At 40.1% G+C, this 21,246-nt stretch overlaps 1 protein-coding gene across 1 annotated transcript in view; it reads right to left on the bottom strand.

Moving 5' to 3' along the window:
- KCNB2 (potassium voltage-gated channel subfamily B member 2) overlaps nucleotides 1–19,100 on the bottom strand; it is a 408,762-nt gene extending 389,662 nt beyond the window's left edge. The window contains exon 1 of the mRNA XM_008000864.3: nucleotides 18,996–19,100. The gene's annotated coding sequence lies outside the window, so the exon portion shown is untranslated. The remainder of the gene's footprint in view (nucleotides 1–18,995) is intronic.
- Nucleotides 19,101–21,246: the final 2,146 nt, after the last annotated feature.

Genomic DNA, 21,246 nt, shown 5'->3' with positions numbered 1-21,246 from the left:
AAATGAAGCCCTGAGTTCACGTGACTTGTACCAGATGATGCAGTCTTGAAATAAACAATGAGAAAAACAGTGTGGAAAAATCATAATAATTATGGTTGCAACAGTATATAACAGAAAATGTTACTATGGACAAAGGGAGAAAATATTCAAAAATAAACGAAGGCTATTATTCTCACTGAAAGGAGGAGTGTGGTTAAGGGTTGTAAAATTATGGATTCTATTTTCCTTTAAAAAATTCTTCTTTAATATTGTTATGGGTTTTTTCATTTTTTTTTTCTTCAAGGATAGAACTAGTTTTTCTGGATTTAGAGATGGTGATATTTAAAGCACTGTTTTTCATCTTTGCAAGCTGCATGTAGTCAGGATTATAATAAAAGAACATGTCGGTGTAAAATAAGCTATTGTGATGGATTCACAAATTTACAATTTGGATTTTATTTCAGCTTAAGATCAAAATGCCCATAAGTAAAATTTACATTTCCTAGAAGGTAGGGATATTCTTAGAGTTGTATCTGAAGGACAGCCAAAGTTATGATCTCATTTGCTTTGTGAATTTTGTTAATGATTATCACTTTCATCACCTACCAAATATTGAGTGATTATTATATGTAGCCACTGTGCTTATCGCAGTTAATTCACATGGTGAGAATTCTCATTATTTCTCATCCCTCCTTGGGGTGGGTATTATTATCTTTTATTTACAGGTAAAGAAACTGAGGCTCAGAAAGGTAAGTCTCTTGCTCACAACACAACTAGGAGGTACAGCCTCCAGAATTCTAACCCAGCATTATCTTAATCCAAAGACCATGTTCTTGACCTTTATAAGACACTGGGAATTTTCTTTGAATTGAAGGATTCTGGATGCCTATAATACATAAGCAAAAATATGGGATCAATATTGAGCAATCCTAATAGCATGATACTGAAGGTGAGAGTGAACCACAAATAATTCCTGTAATATTTTGTCTACCCCTTGGCCTGAATGACATGTATAACATTTACTATCACATTACAATTCTCTTATGGATAGAGATGGTAGAATTGGCAACTGTTTTGGCAGCTCTGAATTTTTAAAACTAAACGTAAGTTTTAGCATGTGACTTTCAGAAGTAATGCTAATTGTCTTAGTATTCAAGATTTATGGTCAAAATAGATGCCTACCAATACTTTTTAAATGTTGAAAATACAAAATGTATTGTAGTTGGAAGGGGTCCACTCTAACTGGGTGAAAAACACTGGTAGATTTAAACAATCTTTCCAGGGCCTTTTCAGCATCAGGGCCAGTAGCTAAAGCTCCTGCTTCTGAATCCAGTTCTTTGTATTAGACTTTGCTACCGCAGAGCACCAAAAATAAATACACAATGTAAACAGTGGAAGAAAAAAAGTGTGAAGCAAGAGTAATCTGACTATCTCATACCCAGTGAAACCTATAAATACTGGCGAGTTGAACCTATTATTAATGATTCCTGGCTACAACATAAGTCTATAATTTCTATTATTCCAATAATGGTCAGAATGGAAAAAGACCATAAAATATAAATAAGAATACTGATTTAGATCCATTATTCCTCTCTCATTCCATCTCCTCCTTCCAAAACAATGTTACTTGACTGTCACTAAATACTGAGCATGGGGGATGATGCAAAATTGGGTAAAGTAGCCCTTTGCTCTCAAGAAACCCACAGGATCACTGCAAAGAATATTACAGGGACTTTTGGTTTTGTGTTCTAGCATGTGTTTTGTAGGCCCAGATAACATTATGGACTTGAATATGTATTTAACTTGCACCTAGTTGAAACTCTCTCCCTGATTTAAACATATTGCTGTAAAAGAAGAGAAGCTAATATAAAGTACCAGCAAATGACATGAATATTTTAATTCATGGGGCTTTGTGGAATATAGTATGCATTTATGGATTCAATAGCCTTAGTCACCATTTGTAATTTTAAAAACTCTTTGAGGTTTTATTATTGTTAACTCGTTCAACAAATATTTATTGAGCATCTGCTACCCATCAAACACTGTATTCCGAATGTTATAAAATGCCTGCAATAAAATAGGTCCCCAGATTTAAAAAAAAAGATAAAAACGATGACCATAATGTTCTACTTTAGATTTATATAGATGTTTACAAATTGTGTTTATTATTCTGGAAACTATTTGGCTGGGCTCGAATGAAACCAGAAGCCAAGTTTAAGAAGTAGCTTCTTAATAGCTTCTAAGCTTTCTATGTGCACTCTTTCCATAAAGCCTAATGAAAATGCTCTCCTTAGATTTAGAGGAAAAAAAAAAAAAGTAGGATTCCAAATTTAAAATGACATTTATCTCAAAAGTAACTTAATATTTAATGATAGCCTGATTAATAATCACGATTTTATGAACTGAGAACATTTAGCATGAAAGCCCTGAGGTACATTTGTTCTAAGCTATTCAGACTAGGGAAAAAGGAGTAAAGATAGACTCTTTCTTTGAAAATGTTACTTTATTATGATATTTCAGATTTTTGCCTTCTAAACACCACACTGTTATTCTGGTATTTCCTCACTGGAAAGTTATTTATTTGTGGAAAGCAGGGCAAAGAACTCAAGAGTCAGACAAATGGGCAATTTCAAAGGATTAAATGCAACTACCGTGTTACCTAGGTGAAAACTGGGAAAAACCAAGAGCAACGCCTTATGTTAAATTCTTCATATATTGATATTGAAATTATTATATCTGATCAATATCTAAAATGTACTAATCAGCAAGCCAAGATCTATCATCATTTCTGAGATTTTGTTGTTGTTGTTGTTGTTAATGATTTGAACTGTACTTTGGTCTGTGTGTATGTGTGGGTTTTTTAAAAATTTCTTTGTTGTTAAGGATCTGAACTGATAATACAGCTTTTGGAAATAAGCACAAAGGAAAAGAAATCAATATGCAAAAGAAAAGGAACTTGTTAAAGGACACAGTGTTGTATCTGTGTCATCTCAGACATTAAAAAAGGAAACAGTAAGAAAGAGAGAAGAGGGGAGGGTACAAAAAAAATCCTGCCTGGGAAAAGTGGATGTGAGACAGTCATATGACATAGATACTTACAGAGGAAGTGTTCTACATGTGTACAGTACTTCACATTTTGTACAGCCTGCCTAAAGATAGAAATGCCCTCAATAAAGATCAGTGCCAGTGGACAGAAATAAGAGATAGTTCATTCAAATCCCTTCAATAGGATGTACCTAGGAGATACACATCAAAGCCAAACTGGCACTGGGCACCAGAGATTGCTTACGTGTTTATATGGTAAACTGGAGGCCAATACTGGTTGTAAATGAATATGTCTAAAATTTAAACCATACTGCTTTTGAAACTGTATCTTAAGGTAGTTCATGCTAATAATAGTCTAGACCTATATACTATGTAGCATGGTAGCCACTAGTCACATGTGGCTATTTCAACATAAATTAAATAAATTTAAAATTCAACTTCTCAGTCTCTCAAGTTATATTTCAAATATGCGATAGCTCATGTGGCTAGTGACTACTGTATTGGAGAGTACAAATATAGAACATTTCCATCATCACATCAAGTTCTATTGGGAAGCACTGGTCTAGACAACTTTCCTGTAAAGTTATGAGGCTGAGTTCTGTTCTTAAATAAGAAATAAGTTCTGTTCTTAATAAGAATGACAGAAAAAATTCTGTTGGAAGCACCATGTTTTGCCTTGACTGTGTTTCTACCACCTTCTACTTCTACTTCTATTCCCAGCAGTGGTATACCCTGGGCCTCCACTTACAAACCCTATTTCCTCTTGGATTTTAGGACCATCTTGGTCCTTGTCAAGAATAATATAAAGAGTTCATGAATGTAAATAGTGCACGGTCATGGTTTGGTGCTTCATGATCAGGCAGATTTGCTCTGGTTCTATCCTGCCCTATGCTGAACAGCAATTCTTGGGAACTGGGCTCCCGGTTCCATTTTATAACCTAGAACTTGACATGGGCCCCAGCTCCATCCATTCCTTCACTCATTTATTCAACAAACACATAATAAGCATCTGCTATGTGCATGGAGTTGTGAGAGGTGCTGTGGATAAAGAAGTGCATGAAAGGGGCAATCCCTGCCTTCACTGAGTTTATATTCTTGCAAAAGATGCTGATATTAGTGCAAGAAAGCTGATACTAAATGAGTAAATGCCTGAAAATTTAAAGTTAGATTTGAGGTAAGTGCCATAAGGAATCAGGGTGCTAGAAGACAGCATGATGAGACACCTTCCCTGCTCTGTGAGCCAAGAAGATTTCTTTGAGCAAGTGATTTTTGACCTGAGTTCAGAGACATGAGTAAGAATTTATTAGGTGAAAGCGGGAAGAGAGAACATCCCAAGTAACTATGCATGACGGCCTCTAGCAAGAAAGCTCAGGACACTTAAGATGAATTAAAATAAAGCCAGAAATTGTAACAGAAAACAAGGGATGAGTGGTGCCTGAGATAGTGCTGGCGGACAGGGGCCAGACTGACCAGAGCCCATCATGTACAACAGCCTTCTACAAGTGATGCTTTGGGAAATGAAGAAGGAATATGGTGGCCCCCAAGTTGAAGGTTTAGGACCTTATCCTAAGAAAAGTGGGAAATCATTTAAGGGTTTTAGGTAAATGAGTGACACAATCAGATTTGCTTTTTGTAAAAAAAAAAAAAAAAAAAAAGGGCGGGGGGCAAAATTAATTAATTGAGAGGACAAAATAAAAAACTAAGAGTCCAGTTAGTAAGCTACAGTGAAACTTCAGGAAAGTGGGATTGGTGCTTTGGTGATGGCATAAGAAATGGTCCTGTCCATTGTGCCTGAATCCCCTCATTAATAAAGTGAACATCACCCTGTTTTCCTGAGAATGGAGATGTCTTAACTGTGTAGGTACCTGCTAGCTACTTAAAAGAGGCTTCTTCCTAAACTCTACGTCCCTTTCAGTGGTAGCATTCTGAGCCTATGGGGCTGGACCATTCTAACCCTTCCTGTCTCTGTCAGGCCTGCCTGTCTGAATCTCCAAATATCACCTGTTCCCAGATACTGCTTACCATATTCGGCCAGGACATTCCCTAGGAAGAAAGTCTAACTTCCTGTCTACTGGGACTGCCATCTGTCATTTGGTCTATTTTCTCCAGATGCCATTTTCCCATACCTGGCTGATCTCCTTGTAGGACTGGCTTTTCCTGACTGTTAGAAAATAGGAGTGGGAAGTGTAAAAAGAACCACATAGCTTAAGACCTGGAGTCTGCAAAAAATAACTAAGTGACCAGAAGCAGAGTACAGAATTTATCTCTGGGAAATAATGACAGCATAATGTCTCAACTTCCCCAATTCTGCACACCACAGCCTGCATGCTGCTACTCCCCATCCCTTTCAAAATGTCCACAACACAAAGAATTATCAATTGTTTGGACCTGGGGCAAACTCACTACAATTAGCACTGCCAGTGATCTAGGGGTTCTATGTTTGTTTTCAGGCAGACCATAAGCCTCGCAAGGGTAAGGACTAAGTTTGTATAACCTCATGACCTAGCAGAGTACTTTACACCTGAAAAGTGTTTAATAAATATTAGCTGAATGTGCACTTGTAAAAAGCTGGCTACAATTTCCAGCCAGTTAGAGTATAAGAAGCAGTAAGTCCTCCTAGGGAAAGAATTGCTTTCTTATTTCAGAAAAAAACATAATGGGCTATTTGGCTATTATTGGCAAGTGCCCTTGGGCAAGTCAGAGGCAAACCAGAGTTAAACAGTTCAGCATAATGAACTACCTCTGTCTTTTGGAATCATCCATTGTCACCTTGAGAAAGGATAGTGGGAAAATTCTGGATGAAGGCATGGGATGAAGTGTCCAGAAGAAGAGAGAGACCTAGAAAACGGTTGGTGAAGTGTCCAGAAAATGGCTGGTACCTGGGTCCCAGTGAGATATGGACCAGTGAGAAAACTCCTGTGATGAGAAATGGCAAATGCATTTTTAGGAGCAGTGACATCTAACATTTAATTAGAATTAGTTTCTTGTCTACGCTATAATTACCATCCTTTATCCCAATGCACTCAGCCAGAGTCTTTTATATATGAGAACACTATAATACTGATTGATGCTTTAGAGAAGGAAGAGAGATGTGTCCCAGAAGAAGACATCCCAGAGGTCTGAGAGGAGCCTTTCAGGAGTGTGGTAAAGGATGTGCCACAACATGGATTAACCAGTGAGTGGATGCAATTCGAACACTTTTTCCCCCTAATTTATTTTGAAGAAATATGACGACAGCAGGGATGGCTAGTTGTCTATTTAAATTTATAGTTCACCTTACAGAATTGCCACTGAGAAGTTCCTTTTGAGCCAAATATTACATTTCACAGCCCCCACTCCCAGCCCCCTCATCTAGGCATCTAGATAGAGGGGTATCTGACTAGTTTTCATCAGTGGAATGTAACCAGAAGTGTTGTTGTCACACCTGAGTCAAGATGTTTAAGAACTGGTGATGCCTTTTCTGTGCTCTCGCACTCTTCATTTGATTGTTATGTGAATAAGAAATATACTTTTGTTATGCCAAATCGCTAACATTCTGGTGTTTGTTACAGGATGAGCTAGCATTATCCTAATATTGATACCTTGAGGTTAGGCGGGTGGGAGTGCTGCCTTTACAAAAACCTAATTATGTGGCATTGCCCCAAGCAAGGAAAGGGATATAGAAGACAAGATGCCTGGACCCTGCCATACTCTGGCACAACTGTGCGAACTTAGAAGGCAGGTCTATAACTTGAGAAAAAAGATTGCAAACAGCCAAAATGTTACTGTGTGGTGTGGTGATTGCTCCTCACTGCCTGTAGCAAAGTATTACAAAACAATTGATTGAAACAGAAGACCTCATAAAGCTGCAACAGCCCACTGCTTTAGGGAGGATAAGGGTGAGAAATAACAATGAAAAAGGCTTTGAGTAACAGAAGTCCGTTATAGCCTCCCAGTTCGACAAAGTGACTCAGCCTTGCAGTAAATATCTCATTAATGAAGTGACCTAACCACCCAAGCCTATTTTTGAGATGACCCCAACATAACCACTTATGGGTGGATAAGACATGAACAAAGGAATGAAACAGCTTCAAAAATTATGAATAGGAAAGAACTTTCACTGTAGCTAGTAGTATAACTGACAGAAAGCAAATACATAAGTAACCTATGAAAAATTCTGAGGAAATTGTATCGCCAAAGAAATTAAGAGCCAGGCCTAACAAAAAAGAAAAAAGAAAAAAAAATCCTATGACTTTAAAGCCACCTCCAGGCATCTAGGCTTGGATTGGGAAGAAGGAGGCCTATAAAGTCCTATAAGTTCCAGGAAGGGTATACTTCCCAATACTCATTTTGCATGTGGCCATGGAGAATAATGGATAATGAAGAACTTCCCAGAAGGTGGCCTGGACTACATAGAACAAAGAACAAAGAATTTCTTCCAAGATAGTAAACAAGGGTCTAAAGAAGGAATGTGCCCTGTTGCCAGGACAGGGGGCCTTTAACAATATCCAGTAGGATTTCTTCCATGTTATGAGTCAATGACTGATCTATGTCTCCCATTCTTCACTTTTCCAAATGGAAATTTTAAATGCAATGATTCCAAACTTCATCCATCATTATACAAGCACACCTCAGAGATATTACAGGTTTAGTTCCAGACCACTGCAATAAAGCAAATACCTCAATAAGGCAAGTTACAGAAATATTTGGTTTCCCAGTGCATGTAAAGGTAATGTTTACAAAATACTGTAGTATTTTATTTTATTTCTATTAAAAATGTTCACACCTTAATTAAAACACTCTATTGGGAAAAGAAAGCTAACAATCCTCTGAGCCTTCAGGGAGTTGTATCTTTTTGCTAATGGAGGGTCTTGCTTTGATGTTTATGGCCGCTGATGGATCTCAGTGGTAGCTGCTGACAATTTGGGTGGCTGTGGTAATTTCTTAAAATAAGACAACAATGTAGTTTGCCACAGTTGTGTCTTCCTTTCACAAAAGATTTCTCAGTAGCATGCAATGCTACTTGACAGCATTTTAGCCACACTAGCACTTTGTTCAAATTCGAGTTAATCCTCTCAAATCTTGCTTCTGTTTTATCAGCTAAGTTTGTGTAATATTCCAAATCCTTTGTTGTGATTTTAACAATGTTCACAGTGTCTTCAACCAAGAGTAGATGCCATCTAAAGAAACCACTTTCTTTGCTCATCCATAAGAAGCAACTCCTTCTCTGCTCAAGTTTATGAGGTCACAGCAATTCATGTATATCTTCTGACTCCACTTCTAATTCTACTTCTCTCCACCACATGTGCAGTTATTTTCTTTTTTTAAAATTAATTTATTATTATTATTATACTTTAAGTTCTAGGGTACATGTGCATAACGTGCAGGTTTGTTACATTTGTATACTTATGCCATGTTGCTGTGCTGCACCCATCAACTCGTCAGCACCCATCAACTCGTCATTTACATCAGGTATAACTCCCAATGCAATCCCTCCCCCTTCCCCCCTCCCCATGATAGGCCCCGGTGTGTGATATTCCCCTTCCCGAGTCCAAGTGATCTCATTGTTCAGTTCCCACCTATGAGTGAGAACATGCGGTGTTTGGTTTTCTGTTCTTGTGATAGTTTGCTAAGAATGATGGTTTCCAGCTGCATCCATGTCCCTACAAAGGACACAAACTCATCGTTTCTTATGGCTGCATAGTATTCCATGGTGTATATGTGCCACATTTTCTTAATCCAATCTGTCACTGATGGACATTTGGGTTGATTCCAAGTCTTTGCTATTGTGAATAGTGCCGCAATAAACATACGTGTGCATGTGTCTTTATAGCAGCATGATTTACAATCCTTTGGGTATATACCCAATAATGGGATGGCTGGGTCATATGGTACATCTAGTTCTAGATCCTTGAGGAATCGCTGTACTGTTTTCCATAATGGTTGAACTAGTTTACAATCCCACCAACAGTGTAAAAGTGTTCCTATTTCTCCACATCCTCTCCAGCACCTGTTGTTTCCTGACTTTTGAATGATCGCCATTCTAACTGGTGTGAGATGGTATCTCATTGTGGTTTTGATTTGCATTTCTCTGATGGCCAGTGATGATGAGCTGTGCAGTTATTTTCTTCACCAAAGTCTTAAATCCCTCAAAGTCATCCATGGGGGTTAGAATCAACTTCTGCCAAATTCCTGTTAATGTTGATATTTCGACTTCCTCCCATCAATCACAAATGTTCTTAATGGCATCTAGAATTGTGAATCCTTTCCAGAAGGTTTTCAACTAACTTTGTCCAGATCTATCAGAGGAATCACTATGTATGGCAGGTATAGCCTTATAAAATGTATTTCTGAAATAATAGGTTTGAAAGTCAAAATTATTCCTTGATGCATGAGCTGCAGAGTGGATATTGTGTTAGCAGGTATGAAAACATTAATCTCCATGTGCAACTCCCTCAGAGCTCCTGGGTGATGGGAAACATTGTCAAAAAACAGTAATATTTTGAAAAGAATTTTTTTTCTAAGCAGTAGGTTCCAATGGTGGGTTTAAAATATCAGTAAACCATGCTGTAAACAAATGCATTGCCATTCAGGTTTCATTGTTCCATTTCTAGAACACAGGCAGAGGAAATTTAGCATCATTCTTAAGGGCCCTAGGATTCTCAGAATAGAAAGTAAGCAATGAATTCAACTTAAGGTCATCAGCTACATCAGCCCCTACCAAGAGAGTAAACCTGTCCTTTGAAACTTTAAAGCCAGGCATTGACTTCTCCTCTCTAGCTATGGAAAGGCCTAAATGGCATCACCTTTCAACAGAAGCCTGTTTCATCTCCATTAAAAATCTGTTGTGGATAACATAGTGAGACCCTGTCTTTTTTTAATTAAAGAAATTTTTAATAAAAATATTATCCAGGTGCTGTGGTGCATGCCTGTAGTCCCAAGTACTTGGAAGGCTGAAGGGGGAGGATCCCATGATCCCAGGAGTTCAAGGTTGCAGTGAGTTGTTATGCCACTGCACTCTAGACTGGGTGACAGAGTGAGACCCTGTCTCTAAAGAAATTTTAAAAATCTATTGTTAATTTTAGCCACCTTCATCAATGATCTTAGCTAAATCTTTTGGATAACTTGCTGCAGCTTCCGTGTCTAACACTTGTTTCTTCACCTTGCACTTTGTTTTTCTTTGTTGTTTGTTTGTTTTGACACAGAGTCTTGCTCTGCCACCCAAGCTGGAGTGCAGTGGCACAATCTTGGCTCACTGCAAACTCCACCTCCCAGGTTCAAGCAATTCTCTGCCTCAGCCTCCCAATTAGCTAGGATTACAGGTGCCTGCCACCACACCTGGCTATTTTTTTTGTATTTTTTTAGTAGACATGGGGTTTCACCAAGTTGGACGGGCTGGTCTTGAACTCCTGACCTCGTGATCCACCCGTCTTGGCTTCCCAAAATGCTGGGATTACAGGCATGAGCCACCGAGGCTGGCCCACCTTGCACTTTTATATTATGGAGATGGCCTAGTTTTTTTAAACCTATGAACCAACCTCTCCTAGCATCAAACTTTTCTTCGGTAGCTTCCTCACTTCTCTCAGTCTTCATGGAATTGAAGATAGTTAAGGTCTTGTTCTGGATTGGGCTTTAGTTGAGGGAATGTTGTGGCTGATTTGATCTATCCAGACCACTAAAACTTTCTCCGTATCAGCAATCGGACTCTTTTTCCTTTATTATCATTCATGTATTCATTGGAGTAACACTTTTAATTTTCTTCAAATACTTTTCCTTTGCATTCACAACTTTGCTAACTGGAACAAGAGGACTAACTCTCAGCCTATCTTGGCTTTCAACATGCCTTCCTCACTAAGCTTAATCCTTTCTAGCTTTTGATTTAAAGTGACAGACATGTGATTCTTCCTTTCACTTGGATACTTAAAGGTCATTGTAAGGTTATTAATTGGCCTATTTTCAATATTGTTGTGTCGCAGGCAACCGGGAGGCCCAAGGAGACGGAGAAAGTTGTGGGAATAGCCAGTCAGGGGAGCAGTTGGAACTCACACAACATTTATCCATTAAGTTTACCATCTTATATAGACGGAGCTTATGGTGCCCCAAATATCACTAATCATGGATCACCATATCCTATATAACAATAACATTTGAAATATTGGGAGAACTACCAAAATGTGACACAGAGACAGGAAGTGAGCACATTGTTGGAAAAATGGTGCTGACAGACTTGCCTGATGCGGGGTTGCCACAAACCTTCAATTTGTGAAAATCACAGCATCTGTTAAGCACAGTAAAACAAAGCACTATAAAAATGAGGTATGCCTGTATATTGGAGACTGATAACTTGCCTTTTAGTACAAAAGTTTCTAGACAATGAGGGGCCATATCCAGACTGAATGGTGGTGGGCATCAGCCATAGAACCTGGACTTTGAGATGGATACAGTGACTAGGTGAGATTCAGGTTGTTTTCTGGGGTTAAGGTTTTCTTACCTGTAGCCAGAGAGCAGAATATAGTAGAAATTTCTATTTAGCAAAATCTATGCTTCCCTTTCCATGATACAGAAATATGACTGGAAAGTGGCCTCCCACCCAGAGGTTGCATACTCCAGCCCTCTTTGTATACAGACAGAGCAATGTGACCGTCTCACCAACAGAATGTGAATGGAAGCCAGATGTGTCACTACTTGGGTGTGCCTTCTCTATGTTCATTCTCTTCCACAATGTCAGGGGGATGCAGAGAACTTCATGTTTCTAGTATCATGAGCAAGATTTGGGTCCCCAAATCACTGCACTGAATGCACACATTGGACTCTCATATAAGGAAAAAATAAATGTCCATTCTATTAACCACTGAAATATGGAAGTTTAGTACAGAAGTTCAAGCTACCTAAACTAATACAATCACCCTTGAAAAGCAAAAAAGGAAGCTAATGCCTATTATTATTATCTGTATTGAGAGGTGAAAGACTTGGAGACCCTTAGATCGCAAGTGTTTACCATCAGGAATTCAAACCCTCCTCCCCTTCTTCACCATCCCTGTCTAAAGCAAGTCTTAGACATTATCTTAGTTGTATTCCTTGAAAGGCTCCTAACTAGTCTCCAAAGTATCAATCTTTTCTCCTGTTAAAGTTCATCCTATTCACATTAGCTCAGAGATTGTCACCAAAAATAAAGTGGACTATACCACTTTTTAAAAAATTTTTGTTGACCGCCTCCCCCAACTCCACCAACAACCTGTCTTTCAGAATAAAATCCAAATTATGTAGGATGGCATAAACACCTTTCCCACCTAATCCCCAACCTTCTTCAGCTTCGTCTCCCATTGCTTCCCTACAACTGCCAATGCTGAGCTTCAGTCAACAGTCAAGCCCCTTTTATGACATTGCTTTGCAAATGCTGTTCCCTCTGCCTAGAATGCTCTCCATCCACCTCCTTTTCCACCTGGGGAATGCTTACTCATCTTTTAAAAATGAACTTAGATGTCACTTCATCTGTGAAGTCCTGTCTGACTATCCCACATAGAAAATGAAACTCTTCACAGTGATAACTAAATTATCAAATTGTGCCCACTAATAGGATGTCCCTAATGTTTAACAATCTACATAGTTTGATTTTGTTGCTATTTATTTTGTATTTAGTCAGCCGCTAAACTTACCTTCATACTAAAAACAGAGAGAGCTTTGCTTTTTCAAAATAGCCACCCACACAGTAGAATTGGATTGGCTTTCTTCAATGGGAGAATATAGTCATAATCAGTGCTGCTGAACGAGATGAACATAATCCTTTTGAGTGAGTTTCCTAAAGTTGTCAAGTGTTTGACGGCAAGGCCCAAGAATGCAGGAAATCCTGCTTCCTCCATAACTTTTACACATCTCACCAGACACCTATGTAAATGAAAAACTTGCTTGCCTTTATCTGTGACTAGACCTTAGCCCTATCATTCATAGCACGTTTTTACAGAGGAATTTTCTAGGAATGATAGAAGAGGCTATCACCAGATTTGCTCACCATTTTGGGAAGTTATGTCACCAGCTATCATGCTGCTCCTGTTAACTGATTCATTAATCCAGTACACCCACATCTGTTTGCAATTACTGCTGTCACACTCAATGAATATATTTATTTTGCTCTTATTTCAAAATGCCAAATACACAAAAGTGTCACCAATATTCAATTGAATATTATCATCTTATCCAAATTTATCTTCTACTCTTATCTGAACTTATCTTCTTATCCAAACTTATGCATTTTAAGTAGCAGTCATTTGATTATTTTAGTACATCTTTTAGTGTAGTTATATCTGAGCATACACATATTGATAAGTCTACTACTTTATCTTAAGCTGCTTTCTTCTTATTTACTCTTACAGATAGGGAATTTATATTGATTTTTAAATGTTAGATGTGTAAATATGATTTATTATCTATAAATATTATTTCGGGAAAGTAAAGGGGATATTACAAAGTATTGTTTATAGAAAGGGGGTACTGGATTTGACTGAGTAGAGTGTTGTGGCTCTAAATATATTTAGAAACTCAAAACGACTGTATTTTGTTACTGTTGGGATGCTTCTGTCATACAACTACTCCACTGAATTGCCATCCCACTCTATCAATAGCATTTATAATATTTGGTTGTGATTTATTTCTTTACAAGTGTAGGCTGTGAGTGCATGGTGTCTTATGCATATTTATGTCTCTAATAACTGGCTTAGGACTTAGCACACAGAAGCTCAGTAGACACCCTTAGGATGAACTACCAAATAAGAACCCCAAAGGGATATGAAGTCCCTGGATTTCATGGTAGAACTTGGAATCAATTATTCAGTACTTTGCCCCGTCGGTCTTATATTGCTTACTTCATTCTGCCTAACGTCAGTTACTTGTGTACAAATACCCTCTCCATTTTCTCTCCTCCTTGTGGACCTAGGCAGTACTACATTCACCTCTGTATCTCAAATGAGTCTCACACAAAGGAAGCCAATAAACATGTAAATCAAATGATTCTCCAGGAGTATTGCTATAGATAATGGCTGTGGTTTTTTTTTTTAGTACTAACAGTACTGTACTTCAGGTATATTAGTTATTAAAAGGGCTTTTTGGTGGATTGGTCTGAGGACCTAAACATCATTTAAAGTACTATTTTTATAAGGAAATGTATATAAGTTCTAAAATACCCAAACTTTTAAAATGAAATTTTATGTAATAAGCCAATTGTAGGTTCAAGGTTGGCTATACAATGTGATTGAATATATAAGACCTAATATTTGTGTGAAAAATTAAAATGTCAATCATGAGGATATATCTAAATATTTGATTCTATGGCTTCCTGCAGGCAATATTTAATCATTTTAGCTTTGAAATTTAATCTGGATGACATTGTTCACATAAACGGAAGTTGTAGCTATTTAGAAAAAACTTTTCTTCAAATATATAAACTTTTCTTGATGAAAATCTCTATTTTTCATAATTTTATCATAGTAACTCTGCACTTAATAAAATAAATGCATTCTAAAGACTATACTAGTATGTAAATCTGTTAAGTAACTATATTTTAATTTCCATTGAAATATTCGTGTTATGTTTTACAGGGAAAAAAATGGGGACATGAGTAAAAAATTATATTTCAAAACTAATAATTAAAAAAATAAATAATTCTAAGAGTAGCTAAATTAAACATATTCGTAATACTATGTTCAAAATAATTCACAAACTTGTTTTAAAAAACCTGAAAATGAAAATAAACTGACCAGTCAGATCGTCTGTATCAGCCAGCCTCATTTTCTGTGGTCACTGTAAAGCTAGTAGTTTCTAGTGTGTTAGCATTCTGATAAAATCCCACCTACATTATAAAAATCTAAACTACGTTCTTATTTCAAATTAATGTCAAAAATATGGGGGTTTTCTCTTACTTTTGGCCTTTTTCAAGCATCCCCCTATAGTAATAACCAGGGCATCCTTTGGTGAGTGAGAAGATACAGTTCCAAATAAATCTAGGAACTGCAAGCATTTTTTTCTTGTTCTGCCTGGGCTCGTTCTTAACACTTCTGAATATCATAGTGGTTAAGTGAAGCCAGAGCACCAAGGTTCAAGCTTGACTTTACCATTTATTTCCTGTATGACTTTAGACAAGTTAAGAAAAGTCTCTAAACATTAGCTTTCACATCTATATAATAAAGGGCATTTCTGACAGCTACCCCATAGGGTGGTTGTGAGAATGAAAATAATACTTGCAAAGTGCTTAAAACAGTATGTGCCTTAAGTAAGTGCTATAAATAACAATAACTTTATTTTATATATGTCAATAAAAGAGTATTACTTATAATCATAATACTCTAATTTAAATTTAAAATTAAATATTTTAATATTATTATTATTACTATTATTCTTTTCTAACAATTGCCAAATGCATAGTTTGTGAAAATTTTCATGATCCTCTTCGTGGATTTGTCTTAATTAATTTGCTAAGTATTAAGTGCATTTCTGTATAAAAAAGATCTTTCATTTTGAACTATAACTGATTTTTCAATTAGTTTTTCAAGTTTTATTTTTTCCTTAAAAAATTCTTGAGGCGAGGGCCTAGCTCCTATATTTTTTGCATTTGTTACATTCTATTCAAGCACTCTTCTCCTTATACCTATATATATATATACACACACATATTTAGTAAGTAATAAATGAATTAATGAGTCAATGAGTGGCTATGGGACATCAAATCAGATAGCAAAGATAGTTACAATTCAACCTATAGGAACAGGCACTTTTTAAGATAAAATAAAAGGGTTTGGCTTACACAGGTCAAGGGATTACTGGTCTCACACACATGGCTTTCTGCCTCACAACCCGTACTTGCAGTTAAGAGTTGGTGGGAATACATATTTAAGAAGCACAAGGAGGAAATAAGTAATGAAACAGAATGTCCTACAGATCTAGGCTATAAAGATACTTGTAGAATGTGACTAAAAAACCTAATGCTGCTCTGCTCTATAATGTTTATTCTATCACATGGGGAGTAACAAAGTCATAAACTCTAGCCTTAAAAAAACAAAAAACAGGCCGGGCGCGGTGGCTCAAGCCTGTAATCCCAGCACTTTGGGAGGCTGAGACAGGCGGATCACGAGGTCAGGAGATCAAGACCATCCTGGCTAACACGGTGAAACCCCGTCTCTACTAAAAATTACAAAAAACTAGCCAGGCGAGGTGGCGGGCGCCTGTAGTCCCAGCTACTCGGGAGGCTGAGGCAGGAGAATGGCGTGAACCCGGGAGGCGGAGCTTGCAGTGAGCTGAGATCCGGCCACTGCACTCCAGCCTGGGCGACAGAGCGACACTCCGTCTCAAAAAAAAAAAAAAAAAAAAAAAAAAAAAAAAAAAAAAAAAAACACTGGGCTAAAAAAGAAATCACATATAATGCCTTTGTACTGTCCACTTGTCTGAAGCTTCTGCGAAAATAATAGGAATCACGATTTTATGTAAAAATCTGAAGAATATAAACAAATCTCAAAAATTACATTTTGAAATAAGTAGAATAGCTTACCCTCATATATTTTCCTTAAAATATGTGTGAGATTTCCTATCAACTTTAAGAATCTTCCTTTGGAATTAGTCTTTAAGAGATAGTAAGTTTTAAAGGAACTAATTAGTTCTTTATGAAGAAAAAAATGCATTAGGGCAGAATGAAATGTATCTTACAGATTTCCTAGATTTGGGTCTACTTTCATAATACGTTATACACTACACTGATCTCTCTACCATATAAGAATGCCAGATACGCATTCAAGAAAAAATATTTTAACGTTTAATGAAGATGCTCTGCAGACTTGCACATTTGTAGACATGCAGGCAGGTATACAAAACACCTGGACAGACACACTCTTAAGTTGAGAAACGTGACCAAAACCATATCCTGCCATTTCGTTATTCTAGCAATCTCACTTTTATTATCATATTGAAAATTAAAAAGGCAGGAAGTTGCCCTATTGCCTAAACAATGAAGTTTTAAAAGCCAAACAGAAAGGAATGGATAAAGTAATAATTTCTACTAACCCCTCTGAATATTCAGTAAATATGTATGCTTGGAAAATTGAACTGTTGGATTTCGAGAACAGTGAAATGCAAAATAGTTTAACTGATGCAGGGATTGATTCTATTTGGAGAAACAGGAGAAAAAGAAAAGAAAGGCAATAGAAAAGAAAGATGTGAGATGAGAACTCTCAAAGTGGCAGGCAGAAGAGTGATTTTCTGGAGTCGATACGTGTGGGTTTGTGTGTGAGGGAGATGTGAGAACACTAACATGGAGAGGGAAAGATGAAGGTTAAAGGGGGAAGAAAACAAACAGAACTGCCAAGTGATTCACTCTTTTCTCCAAAAGTCTGAATGGTGCCAGAAAAGGAAGAAGGGTACATTAGACAGAATTCTATTTGTGATAAACAATTGTTCTAAACCTGAAGGCAAGAGGGAGGGGATTATGGTATTTACTTTGTGGAAGCACATTAACTCTTCTAGGTGATGAGGATACTTTTCCTTCAGTGGGGAAGATTTTCTACGTTGGACCTTCAGTATTTTCAGAGTCCATGCAATCACACAAGTAAGCACTTTATCCATGCCCTTACATTAAAAACACCACCTCAAACAGCAATTAAATGTGCATACACATTTGTAATGTGTCAAATTACTAAACTGTTTGAGTTAATTTAAGAACAAAGAACTCTCTAGCCTAGATGTCTAGTCTAGATGGGTTTTACTCATGTATTACAAGTTAAGCTTTGGACAACTTTATATGTATTGACACACACACACATACACGCCCCTAAAGAGTGAAATAGATAAAACAAAACTGTATTTTCTTTATATACAACTTAAGAATGTTACCCTCTTTTATAAACTCTTTCCTGTAAGTTATTCAGCACTGACAGGTAAGACAAGATTTTTGACCGAAATCTCTCTCTCTCTTGTACAATGAAGTGTAATATATTGATTGCTGTTTATTGGTAAATAAACCAAGAGACCTCCGTCCCACACTATACTACACATTTAACGACAACAATAAAATGCTTACTCTTCCTTTCCCTCGGTTTCAAAAAATCAGATTTCCAACAAAATAAAAAAAAAATTAGTGCAAAAATGAAAATGTGATACGATACTTAAAATCTTGACATTATTGCACAACTTGATTAGAAGGAATGTGGAACCTGCGTGTATGTGCATTAACCCAGTGTATGTGCATACTACATTTTTTTCAATGTAATCTTGTATGCATTATTACTTATTGTTGAAACACATGTGCAGTCATAAATGTTGCATAAATGGCATGTTTGTGCATATTGCACACTGACAGTTTTTATGAATGAGTACACATAAATGCTCACAACTCGAGAAAATGGATGGCGGCATACTATTTTGAAGAGGATCATTAACCATCAGGAGCAAATGATGAGGCAAATGGTCGATGTCTTTTGGTGCTATTCAGGGCAAACGTATTCCCAAGTCCCCTAGCAGAGTGTGTTGGCAACAGCCATGAAGCGCTTTCCTTAGAGACCCGTTCTCCCCCTCAGGAACCGTGCTACAGAACGGAGACCGCGCACCGCTTGAAGAATAAAATGCATGCATGTCTCTGTGTTCTGAGGATCGTTCATACATCAGAGGCATCACACTCCCTAAATCCAGTCCCACAAGTGTGTGCATGTGAGTGTGGCATTTACCAACAAATAGACGGAAGGCAACAAGACCTCGGCTCCTAGAAATAACATCCCCATCCCTTCCCAGTCAGGCTGCTTGGAAGCTTTTCAGGGGCTAACACTTGAGCGCCTTCCCTACCAGGAAGGAGCCTTACATTAAAAACCCTCTCAGGGCTAAGTCAGCTTTGTGTGTAAGTCCACTGGGCGCCATATGGCAGTTTCCAATTCCTTTAGCAACTCAAGTGTGGCTAGGCTGCCGCGATGATTCATTCTTAAAGGAAGACCCCTTCGGGGAGCAGCAATGCCCCCGCCACTTACCTAGCTCCCACAGACCCCGCTCAGCAGGCGGCATAGGCTCGGGCACCACAAAGGGCTGTGGGATTCCCCGCTCCCTCCAGGGAGCCTCTCCCCGCGACGATCCCCTTCGCCAATGATCTGTCGCTGGAAATCCCCCTCCCCTCCACAGAGGAGGGTCTCCCCCGGCTGGCTGGAGCTCCTGGCGTGCTTTCCCCCTGTCTTTACATCCCTGACTCTGGTTCACAGTCTCTAGTAGGAAGGTTCAGAGGAGAGGCGGCGGGAGGAAGCTAAGGCATCCTTTAAAAGAACAATAATCTTCATCGATCTTCACCCCCTTCCCCACGCGGGGTCCCCATCCCCCTGCCGCCGCCACCGCCACCCAGACGAGAGAGGGCTGGAACAGAAGAGGAAAAATCGAGCGGGGCTGAGCTCGCCGCGCGGAAGGAGCTGGAAAGCGAGCCGCGCCAACCCGGGAGTTGCCGCTCGCTGGGGCTGCCCGAGGCGCAGCGGCGGCGGCTGCCGCGAGGGCGGAGGGCGGAGGGCGGAGGGCAGTGGGTGCTTGGTGGGTGTGTGTCTGTGGCGGAGCAGGGTAGAGGCTGCGCGCGGGAGGCTAGGCGGGGCGCTCTGGGGCGCCGCTCCCCCGCCCAGCAGCTCGCCGGCCCGGCGCGCACACACGGCTGCGGCCACCCCAGCCTCCCGCTCCGCCTCCTCCCGCGCTCCGCGCACCCGCGGGCTGGAGCGGCCGCCGCCTTCTCTTCCTCTTCCTCCTCCCCCTCCTTCTCCTCGGCGCTCCCGGCTCTCAAGGTGGGCGGCGGGGCGGGATAGCGGGGCTGCGCTAGCCGGCAGGGCACCTCTGGGGACGCCGGGGCTCGGCCTCGCGGCGCCGAAGCTGTGCGCTGGGCTGCGGACAACGCTCTGGTGCCCAGGGCGCGGCTGGGGCGCGGGCGGGCGCCGCCCACACTTCGGCGAGGTGCTTCCCTCAGCTCCCGCGCGCCCGCTGCTCCTGCTGCCCCGGGCCTGGCTCCACACCCACCTGCTTCGCTCTGCAGCTCCCAGCCGGCTGCGCTGGGCTAGAGGGACGCAGCCCCCGCGGCTGCCGCGCACCCGGGGCCGGGAAAGCCCCGGGACGCCCGGCCGCGACGCACTCCTGCGGCTTCGCAGGATTCCCTCGGCCCTTCTGCTTCCAGCTGCAGGGCTCTCCTCCCGCCCGCCCACAGCACGACCCTGACCCTGGACTGACTGCTCGACCCCAGGGAACTGGGGCGAAGACAGATGGCTCCTGAGTGATGGTGTCAGGATTATTTTCCTGGAGAAAGAGCTGCGGAGATAACTAGGAGCGCAGATAAGATCTGACTTTCCTCGGGACACCTCCAGCCCCGCTCGCTCGGGGGCCTTCCCTAGCCCCGAGTGACCCCGCTTTCCTGGGTTTGAGGGTAAAGCCGGGTCCGTGGCAGCCTTAACTCTTGCTTCTCATGGGGGCGCTCTTCATACTCTGCTTTCTTTCCTTTGCCAATCTACTTACCAGCTGGAAAACTATGCCAAGTTCCTCCTTGGCGAGGCCGCCAGGTGGACACTCAGACCCGTACCCACTTCCAGGGCGCGGTAAAGACAATGAACTTGAGTAATAACACTGAGCCTTACATATTCTTGACCCCAGTGCTCCTTCACTGTCACGAAATAGAGACCGCCGGCACAGGGGCTTTCAGGAAAACAAAGCAGCTTAAAACACCTTTTAGAAACGAACGCAGGCCATGACAATCTATTTAAAGCTGGGACTCCTAAGTTTCTATAGACCAAGAAAGATGCTGTTGAAGAAGGTCCAAGTACACTGTTTTAAATATACTCCATGTCATCCTTGCCTTAGTTTTAGCCCTGATATGCCCTGAAATGCGCTATCCTCTGATTCTCTGCACCTTGACTTCTCACCTCCCTAGGGAGGTGGCCTTACTTTGTACTGAGGGTTTTTGGGTTGGGGGTGGATTTTTGTTTTGTTTTGTTTTGCTTGTTGTTGTTGTTTTGAGGTGTCAGATGTTGGGCGGGATATTTAGCGTGGAGGTTGGCCCTTCTGATACTGTCGCCCTCCAGCAAGAAACTGCCCTGCCCTTTGCTCTTCTTGGGGCTTCTCAATTATGAACACTAGGAAGAGGTCACCCAGATTCCCAAACTCTTATCCCCAACTCTGGCCCAGTCCCAAGCTTCAGCTCCATATTTCCGGGGACCTGCAGGCAGTCCGTTCCCTCCCACCTAGCCTTTCCACCCTCCCACACAGTTT

This window comes from Chlorocebus sabaeus, chromosome 8 (genome assembly GCF_047675955.1).
Source record: "Chlorocebus sabaeus isolate Y175 chromosome 8, mChlSab1.0.hap1, whole genome shotgun sequence".
NCBI classification, from domain to species: domain Eukaryota; kingdom Metazoa; phylum Chordata; class Mammalia; order Primates; family Cercopithecidae; genus Chlorocebus; species Chlorocebus sabaeus.
The sequence above is the reverse complement of the archived record's forward strand: the minus strand, read 5'-3'. Positions and strand labels throughout refer to the sequence as shown.